The sequence below is a fragment of the Desmodus rotundus genome, chromosome 8 (genome assembly GCF_022682495.2).
Source record: "Desmodus rotundus isolate HL8 chromosome 8, HLdesRot8A.1, whole genome shotgun sequence".
In the NCBI taxonomy this organism is placed as follows: domain Eukaryota; kingdom Metazoa; phylum Chordata; class Mammalia; order Chiroptera; family Phyllostomidae; genus Desmodus; species Desmodus rotundus.
The window spans coordinates 60,966,384-60,988,456 of NC_071394.1; the positions used below are offsets into that span (position 1 = coordinate 60,966,384).

Genomic DNA, 22,073 nt, shown 5'->3' on the forward strand with positions numbered 1-22,073 from the left:
GTCAGTCATCAATTAATCCTAAATCTATACAGAATTATCTGAGGCATAAGCCAACAAGAATAATGTGGTTCATGGGACACATGGGTAAAGGATAATGAAAATTGACAAATTATTAATTTCATTTTTAGTGTGTGCTCATAATATATGCTCTATGTAAAGGATATTTTTCTACAATATAGTATTAGAAATAAGCAGCTTTCCTTTTGTTACATTTTCAAAAGTATCCTGAAAATAAAAATATTTCTCTAAATCCCTTCTGAGAGTGAAACAGCTGTGGTAGAATGAAACTATGAGTGGTGATTTATCTGCTAGAGACATTGTTGAGTGAAAGCAACTGTAATGAATTTGATTATTTTGGACCTTACTCCTTGCTTCCAAAGTTTTTCCTGAAACTTAATTGCCCCAAGGCCAATGAAAGGGGGCATGTAAAATGCAATTAACAGATGAAACATATCTCTTGTGATCTGACATTAAACAGAGGTGATGGAGTGTTACATTAAAAAGTGATATTAGAAATGCACTCTCTGCATTTTATTTTGATTATATCAATTTCAGATTCTGAAGCACTGTAGTTTCATACACACTTAACTAAATTATGTCAGTTCCAATACTTTTAGGTGAAATAAATTTTTGGAGGAACTTTCAGAAACAGGTAAGATTATGCTTTGTTTTTCTGGCAACTGAACCAGAATAGGCTCTTGAAGAGTCTTTTATCTGTAAAGCTCTGTGGTTGTAATAGGGAGTGATTTGAATGGAATTCAAAGCTCCTAAGAAAAATGATATTGTTTCAAGTATACTTTGGGCTCACAGGAGGGAAAGTGGTCTGTATTAATTCCACCACTCTCCAGCTCCCATCAGTAGTTTCAGAATGATGGTTTTTTTTTTCCTGAGGATATAAAAAACAAATGAAAAACAACAGAGAAACTAATGAAAATCTTTTTTAGAATTAAAGTTAAAAAATATTTTAAACCTCTAATTATATTCATTTTATAGATAAGAAACTAAAGCTTTAAGATATGAATGCTTAGGCTGTGTACTACTGGATATTCAGTTGTCGTCCAAGCTCACCTATAACACACCAGGCACTCAATTCCTATTCTACGCGTGTCTTCCCATGGATTATATGAATATGCAGGAATGCTATATTCTCTCTCCTTGTCCCTGTTTTTATTAACAGTAATGACCTTTTTGACTGTCTAGTGCGTGGCCTATTCTCTTCTCTGCTTTATTTTTTTCCTACAGGCATTCCATAATTAATGTTCAAGTTCTAGTCATTGAAATGGTCTGAAGTCCTCATATGGGGGGAGGGGCATTAGTTGTACTGTAGTACCAAGTACACCTTAGGGACATATTGTTTGGTTTAGCTTCTGCAGAAAGTATCAAGGACCACAGAGAATACCAGATTCAGGCATTTTGAGATAAACTAGTTATTTGTTGGGGCCTATGACTATATTTATGGAACATTTTAATATGGAGTAAAAACCTTGAGAACAAAATAAAACATCTCATATTGGTTCAGTTTGTCTACTTTCTTAGTAAATCAGTTGGTACTGCTTTTTTAAAAGTATATTTTATTGATTATGCTATTATAGTTGTCCCATTTTCCCCCTTTATTCCCCTTCACCCCGCGCCCCCCACTCACCCACATTCCCCCCTCACCACCACCCCCATAGATCATGTCCATGGGTCATACATATAAGTTCTTCGGCTTCTACATTTCTTATACTATTCTTAACCTCCCCCATCTGTTTTCTACCTACCACTTATACTACTTATTCCCTGTACATTGTCCCTCGTTTCCTCCCCTCCCCGTCCCCCTTCCCCTCCCCACTGATAACCCTCCATGTAATCTCCATTTCTGTAATTCTGTTCCTGTTCTAGTTGCTTGCTTAGTTTGTTTTGTTTTTGTTTAGGTTCAGTTGCTGATAGTTGTGAGTTTGTTGTCATTTTACTGTTCATATTTGATCTCCTTTTTCTTAGATAAGTCCCTTTAACATTTCATATAATAAGGGCTTGGTGATGATGAACTCTTTTAACTTGACCTTATCTGGGAAGTACTTTATCTGTCCTTCCATTCTAAATGAAAGCTTTGCTAGAGTAATCTTGGATGTAGGTCCTTGGCTTTCATGACTTCAAATACATTTTTTCCAGCCCCTTCTTGCCTGTCAGGTTTCTTTTGAGGAATCAGCTAATAGCCTTCTGGGAACTCCTTCGTAGGTAACTGTCTCCTTTTTCTTGCTGCTTTTAAGATTTTCTCCTTATCTTTCATTTTGGGTAACATAATTATGATGTGCCTTGGTGTGTGTTTCCTTGGGTCCAACTTGTTTGGGACTCTCTGAGCTTCCTGGACTTCCGGGAATCTACTTCCTTTGCCAGATTGGGGAAGTTGTTTTATTATTTGTTCAAATAATAATTTGTTCGAATAAGTTTTCAATTTCTTGCTCTTCCTCTTCTCCTTCTGGAAGCCCTATGATTCAGATGTTGGAACATTTAAAGTTGTCCTGGAGGCTCCTAACCTCTCCTCATTTTTTTTGAATTCTTGTTTCTTCATTCTTTTCTGTTTGAATGTTTATTTCTTCCTTCTGCTCCAACCATTGATTCGAGTCCCAGTTTCCCTCCCATCACTGCTGGTTCCCTGTGTATTTTCCTTTAATTCACTTTTCATAACCTTCACTCTTTCCTCTATTTTGTGACCATACTCATCCATTTCTGTGAGCATCCTGATTACCAGTGTTTTGAACTGTGCATCTGATGAGTTGGCTATCTCTTTGTTGCTTAGTTGTATTTTTTTCTGGAGCTTGGATCTGTTCTTTCATTTGGGCTGTAGTTTTCTGTCTCTGCATGCCTATTATGTAGTAAGGGGTGGAGCCTTAGGTTTTCTCTAGGGTGGGGCAAGCCAGGTCACTGTGTTGTGGTGCTATATGTGGTGGAGGGGTCAGAGAGGGAACAATGCCCTTTGCTGGGCTCTCAGCTGTCTTTCAGTCACTTTCCCTGCTACCCACATGCAAACTGGGTCCTTCTGGTGCTGATTCCAACGTGGGTGGGTTTGTGTACATTCTAGGACCCTGTGAGTCTCTCCAATGAACTCTCTTGTGAGGCTGGGAGCTTCTCCCACTGCCATAACCCCCACAGGTTTTTTCAGTGAGAGGTTTTGAGGCTTTATTTCCTGCACTGGAACCCGGGGTTTCATAGTCTGTCTTGCTCATCTGTAGTTCCTCCTGGTTTATCTGCATACATTTGTGGGACTGCCCAGTTTGCCAGCCACCGCCTTGCCTGGTCCGGCAGCCACTGCTTCACCCGCCCAGGTTCTCCAGCCACCACCTTGCCTTATGTCCTCTCCACCCCTCAGATATTTATTTCTTAGTTACATGTCACCCTCACAGTCATTGGTGTAACCTTCTAAAGGGGAAGATTAAAAGCTATCATGTGGGCCCTTCAAAATCCACTTCCTTCACTGCTGAACTCAACTAATGCTACTGGCATGCAGCTGATCTGTTAAAATTGACAAAGTTAAAACTTCTCTAAGTTAGAGATCCCCTAACTAACTGAAGTAATTTAAGAGTACTTTTATAAATCAGGGTTAGTAATAGATGTAGAATTTTACTGAACCATTTATTATATCTTTCCTGAGACAGTTAAGATATTTTACAGTTTTTTCACTGATCCTTGTATTTTTTTTTAAATAAACACTCCTAGTTAAAGCTTAATCTGAGCTAGAGAAGAATGCACAAATCCTTTGTGTACTGCTTGGTGAATATCACAACATGAACCCTCCATGGAATTATCTTTCAGACAGAAAACTTTGCCAGCACACAGAAGTCCTCTCATTCCCTTCCCAATGGCCCCTCCATCTCTCCTTCTCAAAAGATACTATTTTCTTGGCTTCTAACACCATAGATTAGTTTGGCCTATTTTTGAATTTCTTATAAGTAGAGTATTTAGGTTTCTAATCAGTGTGCGAATCCTTTGGCTCAACATTATGTTGACAAAATTCATCCAAGTGGTTGCAAATAGCCACAGTTCTTTGACTTTCATTGCCAGATGCTATCCCGTAGTATGAATGTATCACACTGGAAGTCCAGTCTACTGTTGAACAGTGAGCAGTGCTATCTCTTTTGGGAGATGCTATAAATAACACAACCATGAACATTTTTGTACTGGTCTCTTGGTGTAAATGTTCAACTTTTGTAGATAATTTCAAACAGAGTTCCAAAGTGGTTGTACTAATTCACAATCTTAGTAGCCACGAGTGAGGGTTCCTATACAACATTTTAGTCCGAATATTTGATGTTTGTTCATGAGGTTGGAAGCTCAGAGGAAGCATCACCTCTGTCCTTATAGAGCATAGGGATTTTATATATTCCACCCACGAGGACTTGGCTGTCTTCTTGAACTCTTATTATTGTGATCTACTCCCTACATGCAAGTGTTAGCACTCTAACTGCAAGATTTTCTGGAATTTTCTGTGAACTGAGACAATTCAATAATGCAAGGCAGGGTACCAGTGTGACGATCTCACATGTAATTACTTTAAAATCATCTTAGCATTGTTGATTCATTCATTTGAAAAGAGCATATTGAAGTAAGCCATTCAGAAGGTGGAGCTACTTTAAGCCTGGACACTATGCTGTGGTCACAGCAAAAATGAACACTGAGATCTTCTTAATCCATCTAGTGCTTATCTTAGTATCCGAACATACCAGAACTTCTGCAGTGTACCACCTTAGAAGGCCGTGTTGATTGAACCGAAAATAGGTGTCTAGAACTTCTATTTCTTTTCAGTATGTCAAAACCTTTTATAAAAGTGCCTTATAAATACTAGTTATCCTATTTCTTGTAAATTCTACCTACATTATGCTTCTTTAATAGACCTGTGAGATCATTTACCTCAGATAACCATGGGTGCTAGAGACAATTCCAGATACAAGTTTGCAAAATGAAAGAGATCGATTATTTTAAGTTTTCTTTGAAAGGCTCAGTGAGAGTGTGGAGATGATGTAAAGAAGAAAAGAGAATAACATTCCTGAATTTATATGTAAGTAATATTTATAATTTTTCTTCTTGCTGATGTTAAGGAGACACTCATCCAGCAAGTTAAACTTGTAGCCTTCAAAGAGATCCTCCCTGCCTTGCCTCATGTACCTCAAGGAGGAAAAGCAGGAAAGTGATGTAATCACTGAATAATACATGAAAGATTAATAGAGGCTTAATCTCCATTGTAATGCCAGTACCCAAAGTTTCTTTGTCCACAACATCCATTCTCAACCTCTCGATTGTCTTTGTTTTTCAATTACACTAATGGTCACTCATTTTTAATAGAGCATCAATATTTTTAATTACTTCTCTTCACTCCATAGAGTCATGTGCAAAATGGTGCTGTCATCATAAAGTGTCTGAGGATGGTTAAAAAAAAAAGAACCAATAACATGAAAGTGAGGTTTTCATGTTTGAATCTAATAAAGCTGTCTTCTCGCCACTTGCTTTTAATGGCATCAGTTGACTTAATTGATTTATGGATTGACATTTGGCATAGACCCTGGCAATTTTTTTTCAAGAAATGGTAGGAATCCCTGGTAGGTGGAGAGAAGGAAAGCCCTCCTGCACATTGTCACAGATTTAGGTTAATCCATATTTAACCAGAAGGTTTAAAGAATGGGACTTCTTCTTGTGCAAGTAGAAAGCAATCTCCTCCCTGCCCTCACTTCTGCACCAGTTGGAAAACCTCCACCTGGGAAAGATGGAGACATCTCAACGTTTTCTCTGCCTCCAGGAGGCTACCTCTGGAGGCTCCAGGATAGGGCAGAGATGAGAAGACAGGGCAGAAAAAGTCTTATTTGGCTGGGACGGTTTCACCTGAAACTTATTTACATTTGAATAATTACTGAAATATAACTGAAATTTATTTTGCACTTAGTGGATATTTAAAGCTTTTTTTTTTTTTTTTTTTTTTTGCTATGAGGTGTTATTGTGGATTCTTTGAAGAACCCCACTTCCACCTACTGAGAATTTCTCACATTTTCCTTAGGGAAATTTTCCATCTCTCTGCTACGCAGAAGGGGAGGGGCCTCAATAAAGTTTATATTACAAAATTTGCCCTGGAGTTTGAGTCTGAAAACAGACAGTGTCACATGTTTTTACTTTGTTTCTTTTAAATATGGAACACTTCATGAATTTGTGTTTCATTCTTGTGCAGGGGCCATGCTAATCTTCTCTATATTGTTCCAATTTTAGTATATGTGCTACTGAAGCGAGCACATGTTTTCACTTTCAACCATTATATTTCACCTTTAAATTAGAAGACAAATGATTGAATTGACATCATTAGGATTTTTTTGGTTCGTTTTTGTTATATTTGTAACAGCTTTCTTTTTAGGTTGTTAAAGAAATGCTCTGTGAAATTAATATGAGGTCTGTTGGGAAAAAGTCCAGCCATTGTTAATGTAACTAGAACAGTTTGTGCAACATTGATATAACCTGACAGCCAAGGACAGTGGACTGGAATGCGCATGGATGAACAATGATTACTGTACTAGTCAGTGGGGGTGGTAGACACCATTGAGTGAGCATGTGTATTGTGTGGCCATCACATTAAAATGGCTGAGCATGTAGAGCAAAAAATCTACATCAAATTTTGCATTAACTTTGAACATTCCTCCACAGGAACTATTTGGATGATTCAGAAGGTAACAGCTATGGAGTACTGGTGCTTGGCAGCTTCATCACAACAATGTGCCCACTCATTCATCACATCTCCTGAAGAGTTTTTGACAAAATATCAAATCACCCAGGTGACTCAGCCCCCCTACTGCCCAGATATCATGTCCTGTGACTTCTAGCTTTTCCCAAAACTAAAACACCTTTGAAAGGGAAGAGATTTCAGACCGACAAGATTCAGGAAAACATAACAGGGCAGCTGATGTGACTGGGAGAACTGTGTGAGGTCCCAAGGTGCCTACTTTGAAGGGGACTGAGGCATCATTATCCTATGTACAATGTTTCTTATACCTTGTATCTTCAATAAATATCTCTATTTTTCATATTATATGGCTGGCTACCTTCTGGACAGATCTCATGTAAACATTCTTGAAATTTTGATTTACCCTGTTATTTTCATCTTACAGATGAGAAAACACAAGTCTAAGTTTTTATAATTATTATGTAGCAGAATGAATTAGAGAACAAGGGTCTTCTTCACTCTAGGCCATTGTTCTGTCAATGATACCAGTGTGCCTTGAGAGGAGACTTAATAAAATGGTTGTTTTATAGGTGGTACTATTTGTTGTTTTGGCTTTTTTTCTTTTTTTTTGAGATTAGCCTAGCCTATCTTAAAACACTGAAGCATAGGAATATGATAGAGATAATACTCCTCTAATCCCATTCTTAAATAATCTTTTTAACATAATCCTTTTTAATTCAAGTGAAGACAAAGGGGAATTGAGACCACAAAAAGTTATTACATCTTTTTTTAAAATTTTTATTGTTATTCAATTACAGTTGTATGCCTTTTCTCTCCATCCCTCCACCCCACCCCAGCCGAACCCACCTCCCTCCCCCACCTCCACCCTCCCCCTTGATTTGGTCCATGTGTCCTTTATAGTAGTTCCTGTAATGCCTCACTGTCCCCTACCCATTCCCCCCTGGCTATTGTTAGATTGTTCTTAACTTCAATGTCTCTGGTTATATTTTGTTTGCTTTTTTCTTCTGTTGATTATGTTCCAGTTAAAGGTGAGATCATGTGGTATTTGTCCCTCACTGTCTGCCTTATTTCAGTTAGCATAATAATATCCAGTTCCATCCATGCTGTTGCAAAGGGTATAAGCTCCTTCTTTCTCTCTGCTACATAGAATTCCATCGTGTAAATATACCATAGTTTTTGGATCCACTCGTTTGCTGATGGGCACTTAGGTTGCTTCCAGTACTTGGCTATTGTAAATTGTGCTGCTATGAACATTGGGGTGCACAGATTCTTTTGGATTGGTGTTTCAGTGTTCTTAGGGTATAATCTCAGCAGCATAATTGCTGGGTCAAAGGGCAGTTCCATTTTTAGTTTTCTGAGGAAATTCCATACTGTTTTCCACAGTGGCCTCACCAGTCTGCATTCCCACCAACAGTGCACTAGGGTTGCCTTTTCTCCGCATCCTCTCCAACATTTGTTTGTGGATTTGTTTATGTTGGCCACTCTGACTGGTGTGAGATGGTACCTCATTGTGGTTTTGATTTGCATCTCTCTGATGGCTAGTGATGCTGAGCATCTTTTCATATGTCTCTGGGCCCTCTGTATGTCTTCCTTGGAGAAGTGTCTGTTCAAGTCCTTTGCCCATTTTTTAATTGGGTTGTTTGTCTTCCTGGAGTGGAGTCGTGTGAGTTCTTTATATATTTTGGAGATCAGGCCCTTGTCTGAGGAATCATTGGCAAATATGTTTTCCCATACTGTTGCTTCTCTTTTCATTTTAATGCTGTTTTCCTTAGCCATGCAGAAACTTTTTATTTTGATGAGGTCCGATTTGTTTATTCTTTCCTTTATGTCCCTTGCTTTAGGGGATGTGTCTGTGAGGATTTTGCTGCGTGGAATGTCTGAGATTTTCCTGCCAATGCTTTCCTCTAGGACTTTTAGGGTGTTATGACTTATATTTCAGTCTTCTATCCACCTTGAATTGATTTTTGTGTATGGCATGAGTTGGTGATCGAGATTCATTTTTTTTCACGTAGCTGTCCAGATCTCCCACACCATCTGTTGAAGAGGCTGTTTTTGCTCCATTTCATGCTCCTGCCTCCTTTGTCAAATATTAATTGACTGTAAAGACTTGAGTTTATTTCTGGGGTCTCTGTTCTGTTCCATTGGTCTATGTGCCTGTTTTTATGCCAGTACCAGGCTGTTTTGATTACAGTGGACTTGTAATACAGTTTGATATCAGGTATTGTGATCCCTCCTGCTTTGTTCTTCTTTCTCAAAATTGCTGCAGCTATTCAGAGTCATTTATGGTTCCATATAAATTTCTGAAATGTTTGTTCTATATCTGTGAAATATGTCATGGGTACTTTAATAGGGATTGTATTGAATCTATAAATTGCTTTGGGTAGTATGGCCATTTTTATGATGTTAATTTTTCCAATCCATGAGCATGGTACATGCTTCCATTTGTTTGTGTCTTCCTTAATTTCTTTCTTCAATGTTGTGTAGTTTTCTGGGTACAGGTCTTTTACCTCCTTGGTTAGGTTTATTCCTAGGTACTTTATTTTTCTTGTTGCTATATCAAATGGGATTTTTTTCCTGATTTCTGTTTCTGCAGTTTTGTTGTTGGTGTACAGGAATGCCTTTGATTTCTCAGTATTGACTTTGTATCCAGCTGTTTTGCCAAATTCATTTATTAGGTCAAGTAGTTTTTGGGTGGAGTCTATAGGATTTTCCATGTACACTATCATGCCGTCTGCAAACAGTGACAGTTTCATTTCCTTCTTTCCAATTTTAATGCCTTTTATTTCTTTTTCTTGTCTGATTGCTGTGGCTAGGGCTTCCAATACTATGTTGAATAGGAGTGGTGAGAGAGAGCATCCTTGTCTTGTTCCTGATCTTAGTGGGAAAGCTCTAAGTTTTTGTCCATTGAGTATGATGTTGGCTGTAGGTCTCTCATATATGGCCTTTATTATGTTGAAGAATGCTCCCTCTATTCCTACTTTGCTGAGTGTTTTTATCAGAAATGGGTGCTGTATCTTATAAAATGCTTTTTCTGCATCTATTGATATGATCATGTGATTTTTGTCTTTGCTGTTGCTGATGTGAGGTATTATGCTTATTGATTTGAGAATATTGTACCATCCTTGCATCCCTGGGATGAATCTGACTTGGTCATGGTGTATGATCTTTTTAATGTATTGCTGGATGAGGTTTGCCAATATTTTGTTGAGAATTTTAGCGTCTATGTTCATCAGAGATATTGGCCTGAAGTTTTCTTTCTTCGTTATGTCTTTATCTCGTTTTGGGATTAGGATGATGCTGGCTTCATAAATAGAGTTTGGGAGTCTTCCATCAGTTTGGATTTTTTGTAATAGTCTGTGAAGGATAGGGGTTAGCTCTTCCTTAAATGCTTTGTAGAGTTCTCCTGTAAAACCATCTGGTCCAGGGCTTTTGTGTGTTGGGAGTTTTTTGATGACTGCTTCAGTTTCGTCTGCTGTTACTGGTCTGTTCAGGTTTTCTGCTTCTTCTTCATTCAGTTTTGGAAGATTATATTTTTCTAGAAATGTGTCCATTTCACCTAGGTTTTCAAATTTCTTGGCATATAGTTCTTTGTAGTAATTTCTTACAATCCTTTGTATTTCTACGGTATCAGTTTTAATCTCTCCTCTTTCATTTGTAATTGTGTTTATTTGGATCCTCTCTCTTTTTGTCTTGATGAGCCTGCTTAAAGGCTTGTCGATTTTGTTTATCTTTTCAAAGAACAAGCTCCTGGATTCATTGATCCTTACAATTGTGCTTTTAGTCTCTATGTCATTTAATTCAGCTCTGATCTTGGTTATTTCCTTCCTTCTACTTGCTCTGGGCTGTCTTTTGTTGTTGTTCCTTGAGTTCTTGTAGGCGTAGGGTTAGGTTTTTTGTTTGAAATGTTTCTATCTTTTTCAGGTAGGCCTGTATTGCTATGAACTTCCCTCTCAGGACTGCCTTTGCTGTGTCCCATAGGTTTTGGGTTCTTGTGAGTTCATTTTCATTTGTTTCAAAACTTTCATTAGAAAGTTTTTGATTTCTTTCCTAATCTCGTTCTTGACCCATTCTTTGTTTGATAGCATGCTATTCAGTCTCCATGATTTTGAGTGTTTTGAGTTTTTTCCTTTGGGGTTGGTTTCTAGTTTCAGTCCCTTGTGGTCAGAGAAAATGCTTGGTATGATTTCAATTTTCTTGAATTTGTTGAGGCTTGCTTTGTGTCCTATCATGTGGTCTATCTTTGAAAAATTTTTATGTACACTTGAAAAGAATGTGTATTTTGCTTCTTTGGGATGAAAAGCTCTATACATATCAGTTAAGTCCATTTCCTCTAGGGTATTGTTAAGTGACACAATATCCTTGTTGATATTTTGTTTGGAAGAGCTGTCCATTTTTGATAGTGGGGTTTTAAAGTCCCCTACTATAATTGTGTTGCTGTCAATATATTTCTTGAAGTCCTCCAAGATTTTCTTTATGTATTTGGGTGCTCCTATGTTCAGTGCATACATATTTACAATGTTTATGTCTTCTTGGTGGATTCTTCCTTTGAGTATTATGAAGTGACCTTCTGGGTCTCTCTTTATGGCCCTTCTTCTGAAGTCTATTTTGTCTGATATGAGTATTGCTACCCTTGCTTTTTTTCCCTGTCCGTTTGCTTGGAAAATTTGTTTCCAGCCTTTCACTTTCAGTCTGTATAGGTCTTTTGTCCTGAGATGGGTTTCTTGTAGGCAGCGTATTTGTGGGTAATGTTTTCTTATCCATTCAGCTATTCTATGTCTTTTGATTGGAGCATTTAATCCATTTACGTTTAAGGTTATTATTGATAGGTAGTTATTCATTGCCATTTTTTCCTACCTGTGTTCCTCTCTCTTTCTCTTTTCCGTCCTTTCCTTAAAGCAGTCCCTTTAGCATGTCTTGCAGAGCTGGGTTGGTGGAAGTGTATTCTTTTAGACTTCTTTTGTCTGGGAAACTCTCTCTTTGGCCTTGTATCTTGATTGAGAGCCTTGCTGGTTAAAGTAGTCTTGGTTGCAGGCCTCTGGTTCTCATTACTTGGAATATTTTTTGCCATTCTCTTCTGTCTTGGAGCGTTTCCATTGAGAAGTTAGCTGCTAACCTTATTGGGGCTCCCTTGTATGTTACTTCCTGTTTCTCCCTTGCTTCCTTTAAGATCCTCTCTTTGTCTTGGAACTTTGCCATTTTAATTATGATGTGTCTTGCAGTGGGCCTCTTTGGGTTCCTCTTGCTTGGGCCTCTCTGTGTTTCCTGGATTTGGTTGACTTTTTCTCTCATCAGATTAGGGAAATTTTCCATCATTACTTTTTCAAACAGGTTTTCTATGCCTTGCTCTTCTTCTTCTCCTTCTGGTATTCCTATTATACGGATATTGTAACGTTTCATGTTGTCCTGCATTTCCCTTATTGCCTCTTCATTCTTTCTGAGCCTCTTTTCCTTTTCTTGCTCTTTCTGGGTGTTTTTTTCTAGTTTGTACCCTAGCTCACTGATCCGATCCTCTGCTTCATCAAGTCTGCTTTTGATTCCTTCTACTGTGTTCTTCAGTTCAGTAATTGTATTCTTCATTTCTTCTTGGCCCTTGTTGATAGTTTCTATTTCCTTTTTCATGTTGATATAGTTTGCAGTGACTTCATTGTAGTTTCCCTGTACTTTCTGGTAGTTCTCTGTGAGCTCAGTGAGCTTCCTGATAACCATTGCTTTGAACTCAGTATCTGATAGTTGACTTGCCTCTTTTTCAGTCAGCATTCTTTCTGAGGCTTCCTCCTTTCCTTTCATTTGGGGATTGTTTCTTTGTCTTCCCATAGTTTGTGAGACTCTTCTTGTTAGCCTCTGCTTCTTAAATTGATCTGTTCTGATTCCCTGGGTTTATGGTATGAAATTCTATGGTAGAATGCCAATGGAATTCAGTGGTGCCATCTCCTTAATCTCCTGTGCTCAATGATCTTGAGCTGACATTTATGGGTCTAACTCTGGTCTTCTCAGTGCTCCAGGTTTTATTGTCTCACCGTCAGATCTTTCAATGTCCTCTATCTTTGGGCTCGGATCTTCATATATGCTGGAATGCCATTGGCTGTTCGCTCTGTTCCTCAGATCAGCTAGGTGTTTCACTGGTGCCCAGGGGATGTGGACTCTGCTCCCACCTATCTCGCCGCCATCTTCTTCCTAGGTTATTACATCTTTTTTAAAAGGTTCTCTGAGGAACCTAAAAGGCAGTGTTGCAGTTTAAATCATGAGCAAATTTGTATATGTGTTTATATTGTACCTACTGTTAATATGATACAGTCATCACAGTGGATGCATGAAACTGCAGATAGTACCAAACCCTATGTACACTATGCTTTTTCTTATACATATATACCTATGATAAAACTCAATTTATAAAATAGGCACAGTAAGAGATTAACAATAACTAATAAGAAAAATAGAACAAGCATAACAGTATAAAAGTTATAAGAATGTGGTCTCTCTCAAAATATCTACTGGTCTTGTGATATGACAGTATCTTACTGTTCTCATCTTGTGAGATGATAAAAATGCCCTAATAAGTCAAGAACTTTCACTTTTTCACCTTTAAAGAAGCACTTTACAGCATCTCTGTGGTGTATCTGAATTACCAGCATCACTACTCTTAGGGTCATTAAGTAAAAGACTGGTGAGTTGAATGCAAGCACTCGATACCATGACAGTCAGTGTGACTAAGAGGAACAGTAGGAGGGCATCTGCAGCATGGAAACTTGGAAAAGGGATGAGTCACATCTAGGCGGGATTGGGTGGGACTGAGCAGGAGAGCGTGAGATTTCATCACATTACTCAGAATTGGGCATAATGTAAAACTTATGAACTGTTTATTTCTGGAATTTTCCATTTAATATTTTGCAACTGGTTGACTGAAAATAACCGAGACTTTGGATAAGGGGGGGGAGGCAGCTACTGTATATAATTTTTATGAGGAATAGGAGTTGAAGCCAAAAACAATTGTATAATTAATTAGTGTTAAATTTCCCATAGCTACTTAAAACCCAAACACTACTATTACTATAATCATCACTTATTAACTATTATTTTTATAGGCCAAACATGAATTGATAGAAATAATTTCATTTAGGCTACTTTCCTTTCCTTATTTTTCACATTAGTATTTCTCCCTATAAACTATTTTTTAAAAATACATAAATATTTACTATTTGTGGGATTCTTAATGGCCGTATAATTTGGGATTATGTTGCTGCTTACTCTGGAAAGATTTCATTCAGGCAACAACTGTGGTTGGATTACATAAATATTCTAATTATGTTGAGCAGACTGGAAATGATTCTTGTTCAGAATGTTTTTAATAGCCATATTAAACAATGTAGAGTCATAATTATTTGGTTCTTCCTAGCTTCTAGCTTATTATAAATGGAAAATGTGATTGGAATTATTGTTCTTTTTCACTATTATTTTTGCTATAACTGATATACCACCTCATCTCCTTCTCCCTCGCTCTCTATACACACACATATATGTACATGCACACCTGTACACATGACATATATATTTTGTACTATTTTATTTATAGTTCTCTTTCTGTTATATTTTACATATATTTGAGTCTCTAAGCAATTTTTTTATTTAGATAAACTATTATCATCTAATACTTATAGGCCCACCGTGGGAGAATTAGTGAGCAGAAAAATTCTATGTTATTCTAAAAGGTCAAACTATGACCAATGGCTAGAAATGACTGGGAGCAGATTTACACAATAGGTTAAGGCTTTCCTCCCCATTAGAGCTGTTAAAACATGGGAAGAGCTTCTGGGAGAGGACGTGAGGGCTCTATCACTAGAAGGATTTTAGTGGAAACTGGATTTATTTATATCAGACTTTAGTTGAAATAACAAACATCTATAATGCCCCCAAACTCTACCATTTTAAGATTCTTCTTCAGTTCTGAATGCAAGATACAAATCTATATTGAGAAATGAAACTACGTGACTTTAAAGGATTTACTAATAGTATGTCTCTTCAAGTGACAGCTTGTTAGGCCATAATCAGGTCTGAGAAGGAATTGCTGCCAAAATACGCAATTAAAAATTATGTGACTTGGGTGTGGGCACCAGGGATCAAGTTTTACTTCTGAATTAGCATGAGTGACTTGAACTAGTTTGGCTCCCTCAAAGCACCTAAGGGCTTTGGGTTGAGAAAGTCCAGTCTTGAAAGAATGAGGCCTTGCCCTGCAAAATGGGAGCTGGCTGCACCAGCTCAGTGAAACTTAAAGCAAAAGAAAACCTTTACAGTTTGCACAATGTTTAATGTCACCATTCAGGTTTATTGGAAAGTGATAAATCAAGGGTTTGCTGAATTCTGAAGTGGTTTTTATTTTATTTTCTTCCAATTAGGATTTATATTCCCACTTGCTTTCATGTGAGGTATTAGGCAGTTATGATTTTCTATTCCATAATGGAGCAAAATTCTGTAAATTATCTCAGAAATGACTAGTTCAATGAGAATGCAAAAGTACAATACAATGGAAGATAATCAATTTTAAAAAAGAAAAAGAAACACCTTTTTTAAATATAGTAAGTGACAAAGTTAAGTAATTTTCATACAGTAAGTGACATCCAAGGGGCGCCAGTAAATGGCATTGTTGCCTGTTTCTAGAAGCCAGTCCTATTATAGAATAGCATAAAAGAAGACAGTTTTGGGGTGTACTTCAGTTTAAGGGGTTTGTTTTAAGACTGGTCTGGGTCTGTGGCTTCTCAGAGGATTCATAACCGTACTGTCTTTCTTGACTGACTGGCATTTTTACTACTTTGTGTGAGGTACTGATAACCCAGCTGTAGATGTGATAATATTTTATACCTTGCAACAAATACAATAAAACTTGTCAGAACAGAGCCACATTCTTTCCCTGGGGACCATGTAGGGTTTCTATGAAAGACATCAGAATAAGCTTCACTTCTGCGTTTTTTCTCTCCAAAGGGGATGTTCATGATATGAACAAAGGACTGTGGCAGGATTTCTGGTCCTTACCAGGTAGGTGGAGAATAACTTTTTTTACTTGAGTGCTGGCAGATGTGATTATGATGCAAGTTGTATATCTCTACAGCTTTCGGGATAGCCAGGTGTTGATTTATTCCCAGGTACATGGCAACAAACTAGTTCTAAAACACAGGGACATTTGGGTAGTGACATGGGTTTTTGCTTCATTATCTCTCACTCAGTATTTCTTAAAGCAGATATTCCTAAATCTGAGCATGATTTACCTCAGATGGCTTTGCAGCATTTGGCACATTAATTTTAAAGATTGATTTGTATCTCTTTAGTACCCAGATCTGGTTCCTGCCAAAGAGACGATCTGTCCAATCAAACTAACAAAAATCTAGAGTTTCTAGATAAAATTGAAGGAAATAGGACTATTTGTTCCCCACCCATGAAAATATTTTTTATCTGCGGTATTTTTTTTTTTTTGAAAATTCACTTAACATGAGCTTCCAGCCAAGATGGAGGCATAGGTAGACACACTGTGACTCCTCCCACAACCAAAAGGACAACAACAGTTTAAAAACAAAAAACAACCAGAAATGACAGAAAATCGAACTGTATGGAAGTCCAACAAACCAAGGAAATAAAAAAGAAACATTCATCCAGATGGGTAGGAGGGGTGGAGACAGGCAGCTGGGGCGGAGAGGACTTGAGGCAAGGCGGCAGCTGGCAGACCCAGTGAAGTGGCAGATTGTGGAGCAGGGCAGGCCAGGCTGCAGCTGGCAGACCCCACAAGATGGTGGCTGGCAGACCCTGTGGCCCCACATTCTCACATAGATAAATTGGGAGGAACAGGGGGGGAGCAAAGCAGACCACGCAACCCAGGGCTCCAGCGTGGGGAAATAAAGCCTCAAACCCCTGATTGAAAACACCCGTGGGGGTTAAGGCGGCAGTGGGAGAAACTCCCAGCCTCACAGGAGAGTTCGTTGGAGACACCCACAGGGGCCTAGAGCATGCACAAGCCCCCCCACTCAGGAACCAGCACCAGAGGGGCACAATTTGATTGTGGGTAGCGGAGGGAGTGACTGAAAACTCGCAGAGATTGGAGCAAGCGCCATTGCTCCCTCTCAGACCCCTCCCCCACATACAGTGTCACAGTGCAGCAACCAGTGTTACCCCACCCCGGTGAACACCTAAGGCTCCGCCCCTTTAAGTAACAGACGCGCCAAGACAAAAAAGAAAAAAGGGCCCAAATGACAGAACACTTCAAAGCTCCAGAAATAATTCAACTAAGCAGCGAACAGATAGCCAACCTATCAAATGCATAGTTCAAAACGCTGGTAATCAGGAAGCTCACAGAATTGGTTGAGTATGGTTGCAAATTAGATGAAAAAATGAAGGCTATGCTAAGAGAAACAAAGGAAAATGTACAGGGAACCAATAGTGATGGGAAGGAAACTGGAGCTCATATCAGTGGTGTGGACCAGAAGGAAGAAAGAAACATGCAACCAGAAAAGAATGAAGAAACAAGAACTTGGAAAAATGAGGAGAGGCTTAGGAACCTCCAGGGCACCTTGAAACGTTCCAACATCTGAATTATAGGGGTACCAGAAGGAGAAGAGGAAGAACAAAAAATTGAAAACTTATTTGAACAAATAATGAAGGAGAACTTCCCCTATCTGGCAAAGGAAATAGACTTCCAGGAAGTCCAGGAAGCTCAGAGAGTCCCAAAGAAGCTGGACCCAAGGAGGAACACACCAAGGCACATCATAACTACATTAGCCAAGATTAAGCAGAAGGAGAGAATCTTAGAAGCAGCAAAAAATAAGGACACAGTTACCTACAAAGGACTTCCCATGAGACTGTCAGCTGACTTCTCAAAAGAGACCTTACAGGCAAGAAGGGGCTGGCAAGAAGTATTCCAAGTCATGAAAGAAACGGACCTACATCCAAGATTACTGTATCCAGCAAAGCTATCATTTAGAATTGAAGGGAAGATAAAGTGCTTCTCAGATAAGGTCAAGTTGAAGGAGTTCATCATCACCAAGCCCTTATTATATGAAATGTTAAAGGGAGTTACCTAAGAAAAAGCAGATCAAAAATATGAACAGCAAAAATGACAGCAAACTCACAGTTATTAACAACCACACCTAAAACAAAAACAAAAGCAAACTAAGCAAACAACTAGAACAGGAACAGAACCACAGAAATGAAGATCACATGGAGGGTTATCAACAGGGGAGTGGGAGGGGGAGGGAGGGGGGAAAGGTACAGAGAATAAGTAGCATAAATGGTAGGTAGAAAATAGACAGGGGGAGGGTAAGAATAGTATAGGAAATGTAGAAGCCAAAGAACTTATAAGTATGACCCATGGACATGAACTCTAGGGGGGAAATGTGGGAGGGAGGGGGTGGGCAGGATCGAGTGGAGTGAAGTGGGGGAAATGGGACAACAGTAATAGCATAATCAATAAATATATTTTAAAAAGAAAATTCACTTAACATTATAAAGATAAAAGGTACCTGATATTTTTGGATATTTTATATTATCTGAATTTATCTGATATTTTCAAAGACATGTAACACTTGGAAATTTTCAGAATGCATTGAACTAAAACAGAAAAAATGTTAATGTTTGTGAAATGAAAAGGAAAAAAAAAGAAATGCAGTTCCTTGGCTGGTAAATAATCAGGTTACAAACACCTTGAAGACAAGGACTAGATCCATTCTACACAGTTATTACTTGGTCTCAAAACGTAGCCTGGCTTTAATCAAAGGAATCTGTTGTTTGTTGGCAGCTCAGCTTGTGTCACTTTGGGTACACAGGCTACACATGCCACATTTGGTTAATCCCGTGTGGAAAGGGAAAGGCAATGTCATCCCAGCTATCCTTCCCTCCTATAAGACAGCCTTCAGCTTAGATGGCACGAGAGTGATGTCAGAATTCCATACTTGAAATGTGGGCTTTGGAGCTGCTGGATGGGTGAGATTTAAAGCTCTTTTAAATCTCTTTATCCAACATCATTCAATTTGAGATACTCAGAGTAAAAGAAGGCGCTGTTCATAATTATACCAGGGCAGCAAGAGTAACTCCGACCTGTCTCTGGCAGACTGGGACCCAGGATCACCATATCTCACACTATGCAAAAATCAGAATGCTCAGTTCTGCTAACCAACACGGGCAAAAGACCATTAGCAATCCACCTTTCTCCTGAGCGATTAACTGTGTATTTTGAGGCTACAAGGCAGGTGACAAGATTTGAGATTCATGGCACAAATATTTTTATCCCACCTTCTGAAATAGAGCCAAAGCAAGATCATGACTGCCCTCCGTGGTAACACCCAGTTGGCCTTCCTGCTCCTTTACGAAATCAGAGCATTTAGCCAACCTAGAAACAGACTTGCTTCTTTGGAACCTCAAATTGGTTTTTTGTTATTAACAGGGAGTCATGTAATTGAGAAACTATTGCTGTGAAAGGAGGGATTCAGGAGTACTAGAGGCATGAAGGCACGGGGAAATGCATGGGAGGGTAAAACAAACTCACTCCATGCTGTTGAATTTCTCCCTTTGTGTATGGTCCAATGTATCAGTGAACAGGTAAACTAGAAGTGAGCTATGGTATCTACGGCGGTTGAACAGAAGATAAGGATCCTGCCTCTTGGCTCCATTAGAGGAGCACACAGAGCTACCTCCATACTGTCTTTGCAACTCTGATCCCACCTCTGAGGGATTATAGGGCAGCTCTTCCCATCACCAACTCGAGGACCAGAGATAGGACCAGGAAATTCTTTAGTCGGATTTAGGTGTAATTAAATTCTGATGACTCTTCCTAAAAGCTCAGTCAGGCAGAAGAAAGCTGTGGGCCTGACCCATCAGGATAAAAACTCAGCCGTGGATGCTGTGGGTCAGTGGATTGAGTGTAGCCTGAGTGTCACTGGTTCGATTCCCAGTCAGGGCACAGGCCTGGGTTTCGGGCCAGGTCCCCAGTAGGGGGTGCTAGAGAGGCAACCTCATATTGATTTTCTCTCCCTCTCTTTATCCCTCCCTTCCCCTCTCTCTAAAAATAAATAAATAAAATATTTTAAAAAGCTCAAAAGTAAGCAAACCTGTGGTTTTGTAGATTTGATCATAAAAATCATTAATTGTTGTAGATAAACATCAATGAAGAAAAATGATCAAATGGTGTTAGAAATCTGGGGAAAAAATAGTAAGTCATAGGTTATTGCATGGAAGGGGGACTGAAAATGAGGAAGCGCCATCTGTAAGAGAAGAATTTGATTTCTATCCAGTGGAAAAATCTTATTTGGAGGGGTATTTTTAAGTTTGTTTTTATAATTTTTTAAGGGCAAAGGTACACTTTATGAATTTGTCCTGCTCCATTTCAAAATGCCCCTTTAGGTATTGTGTTGTTGTGTTTTAGACCTGAGACACTTTGAACACTGTCCACATGAGGCATGAACAGGTCAGTCCAAACCACACGTTTCTGCAATGTGTTGCCATGAGCCAATGACAAATTTAATAATAATATATAAATCCGGAGAGTAGGATGATCTGTGTAAGGGAAATGGATTGATCTTACACTGAGATGAGGCATTATGCCCTCTGCCTATTGCAAAACCAGTCATATTTTATTATTGTGACTTTTGCATTGTCTCATTTTCCTTGTAGCTATTCCCTAGTCCAGGTAGTTTAGCAAGTGTGTATTTAGGGTAAATTATTTAGGCAACTGGAAAGTTTTAAGGTTTATTCACTTGTAGTTCTGTTGAGTAAGAATCAAATGGCTTTAAGGAAAAAAATTTATAAAATAACTCCATTTCTGCAAGTGCTTTCATGAGAAATAATCTAATTACCCCAAATGACTCAAAGCAAGCTTCCATGGATGGATGGTGGCTTTTGCCGATTCTTTGTTGTGGCTAGATACACCGAAGGATTCACAAGCGAATATTCAGGGTGTGCCTTCAGTGTTGTGGCTCCTGACCTTGTTCGCACCTGGGCATTTTTGCTGGTGCAGACAACCGTCAAGATGTAGAGCTGGGTTCTACCTACTTATTAAAATTTTCTCTTGGAACTGATTCCAAGTGGGGTTTTCTTTAGGAAGATACAGTTTTAAGCTGGGATGCAAAACATGGCTATATCAGGACAAGCCAGAAGTAGGGTAAAAAACCTGGTCATAAAACTTAAGGGAGAGAGAAGGTTCAAATAACCTATTAACCACCCTTTCCATCCCATTTAAAGACACCTATCAGACTTCCCAGTGAGGAGAATGAAAAACACCTACATAAGAATAATTAGAAAAAAGTTCACAAATTGAGTAAGATAGTTTTTGGAGTGCATTTGTCCAATTTCCTGTCTCTTCTGTCTACATTACTTAGGAATATAACCAGAAAATACTTATGACTGATGTGAAAGTCACAGGATGTGTCAAAGCCCTTGCATACTTTACAGCCTAGCTCTCAAAGCACAGTCCCCAGACTAGGAACACTGGCGTCACCAGGGAGATTTTTAGAAGCACTTGATCTTGCACCTTACTCTGGAACTACTGAATCAGAATCTGCATTTTAACAATGCAGGTGACTTGTCTGCACACTAAAATTTGAGAAGCGATTGCTTTTCTTCCCCCTGCTTCCCCTCCCCCACCTTTTTGGACTAACCTGGCCACGTACTGAGAGAAGACTCAGTTGTTTGAACATGGGCTGTTTGGTGGTTTCTGCAATGATTTATTTAATGGGTTGCTCTCTGTTTCTCTACCAGCCGCATGCTTGCTGTCCTAGGAAGTGATTCTATCCTATAATCAACTTTATGGGAGACACATTTACACAAACAGTATCTGATAAGTTGCCTGTAAATAAAATCGCACAATAAACACCAAATCTACGTGTGTGACTGCAATGTGAGGCTGATAAGCTCCAGACATTTATCAAAGAAAACCTAAGGGAAATGTTCCACTTCGCCACTAGGTGGAAGTAGAGTAATTCTGAGTATATTTTTTAGGGCCATGAACTTTGGCAGGAAAGGGACCTAAGAAATCATTTAGTGTAATTCTTACCTCCCTAATTGCCCAGATGAGAAAACTCAGGTTCAGAGATATTAAGTAAAATTGCATGTCTTACAAATGGAAATCACCCAAAGCTGCCGGGGGAAGAGGTGCTAGCAATTCCAGATTTTTCAACCATTTTCATCCATAAGATAGAGTGTTACTGTCCTCCAGCATAAGGGAAGACATGATGTGACACCTATATTGCCTCCATGCTTTGACTAAAATTAATGACCAGCACAAGGACAGGCCAGGATACAAAGATTGTTCCCGTTTCTTGTGTTGTAATCGAGTGGAAATTCTCCCCCCTTTCTCCAGTGAAGAAATGCTCAAGCATCCCAAGAAGTCATACAAGACTTTAATCAG

The 22,073-nt window shown here is 38.8% G+C and overlaps 1 non-coding gene across 1 annotated transcript; it reads right to left on the reverse strand.

Annotated features, from left to right (window-relative positions):
- Positions 1 to 6,148: 6,148 nt before the first annotated feature.
- LOC112320890 (U6 spliceosomal RNA) lies at positions 6,149 to 6,255 on the reverse strand. Its single transcript, XR_002976460.1, has one exon. It is a non-coding gene; the product is annotated as a U6 spliceosomal RNA (small nuclear RNA).
- Positions 6,256 to 22,073: the final 15,818 nt, after the last annotated feature.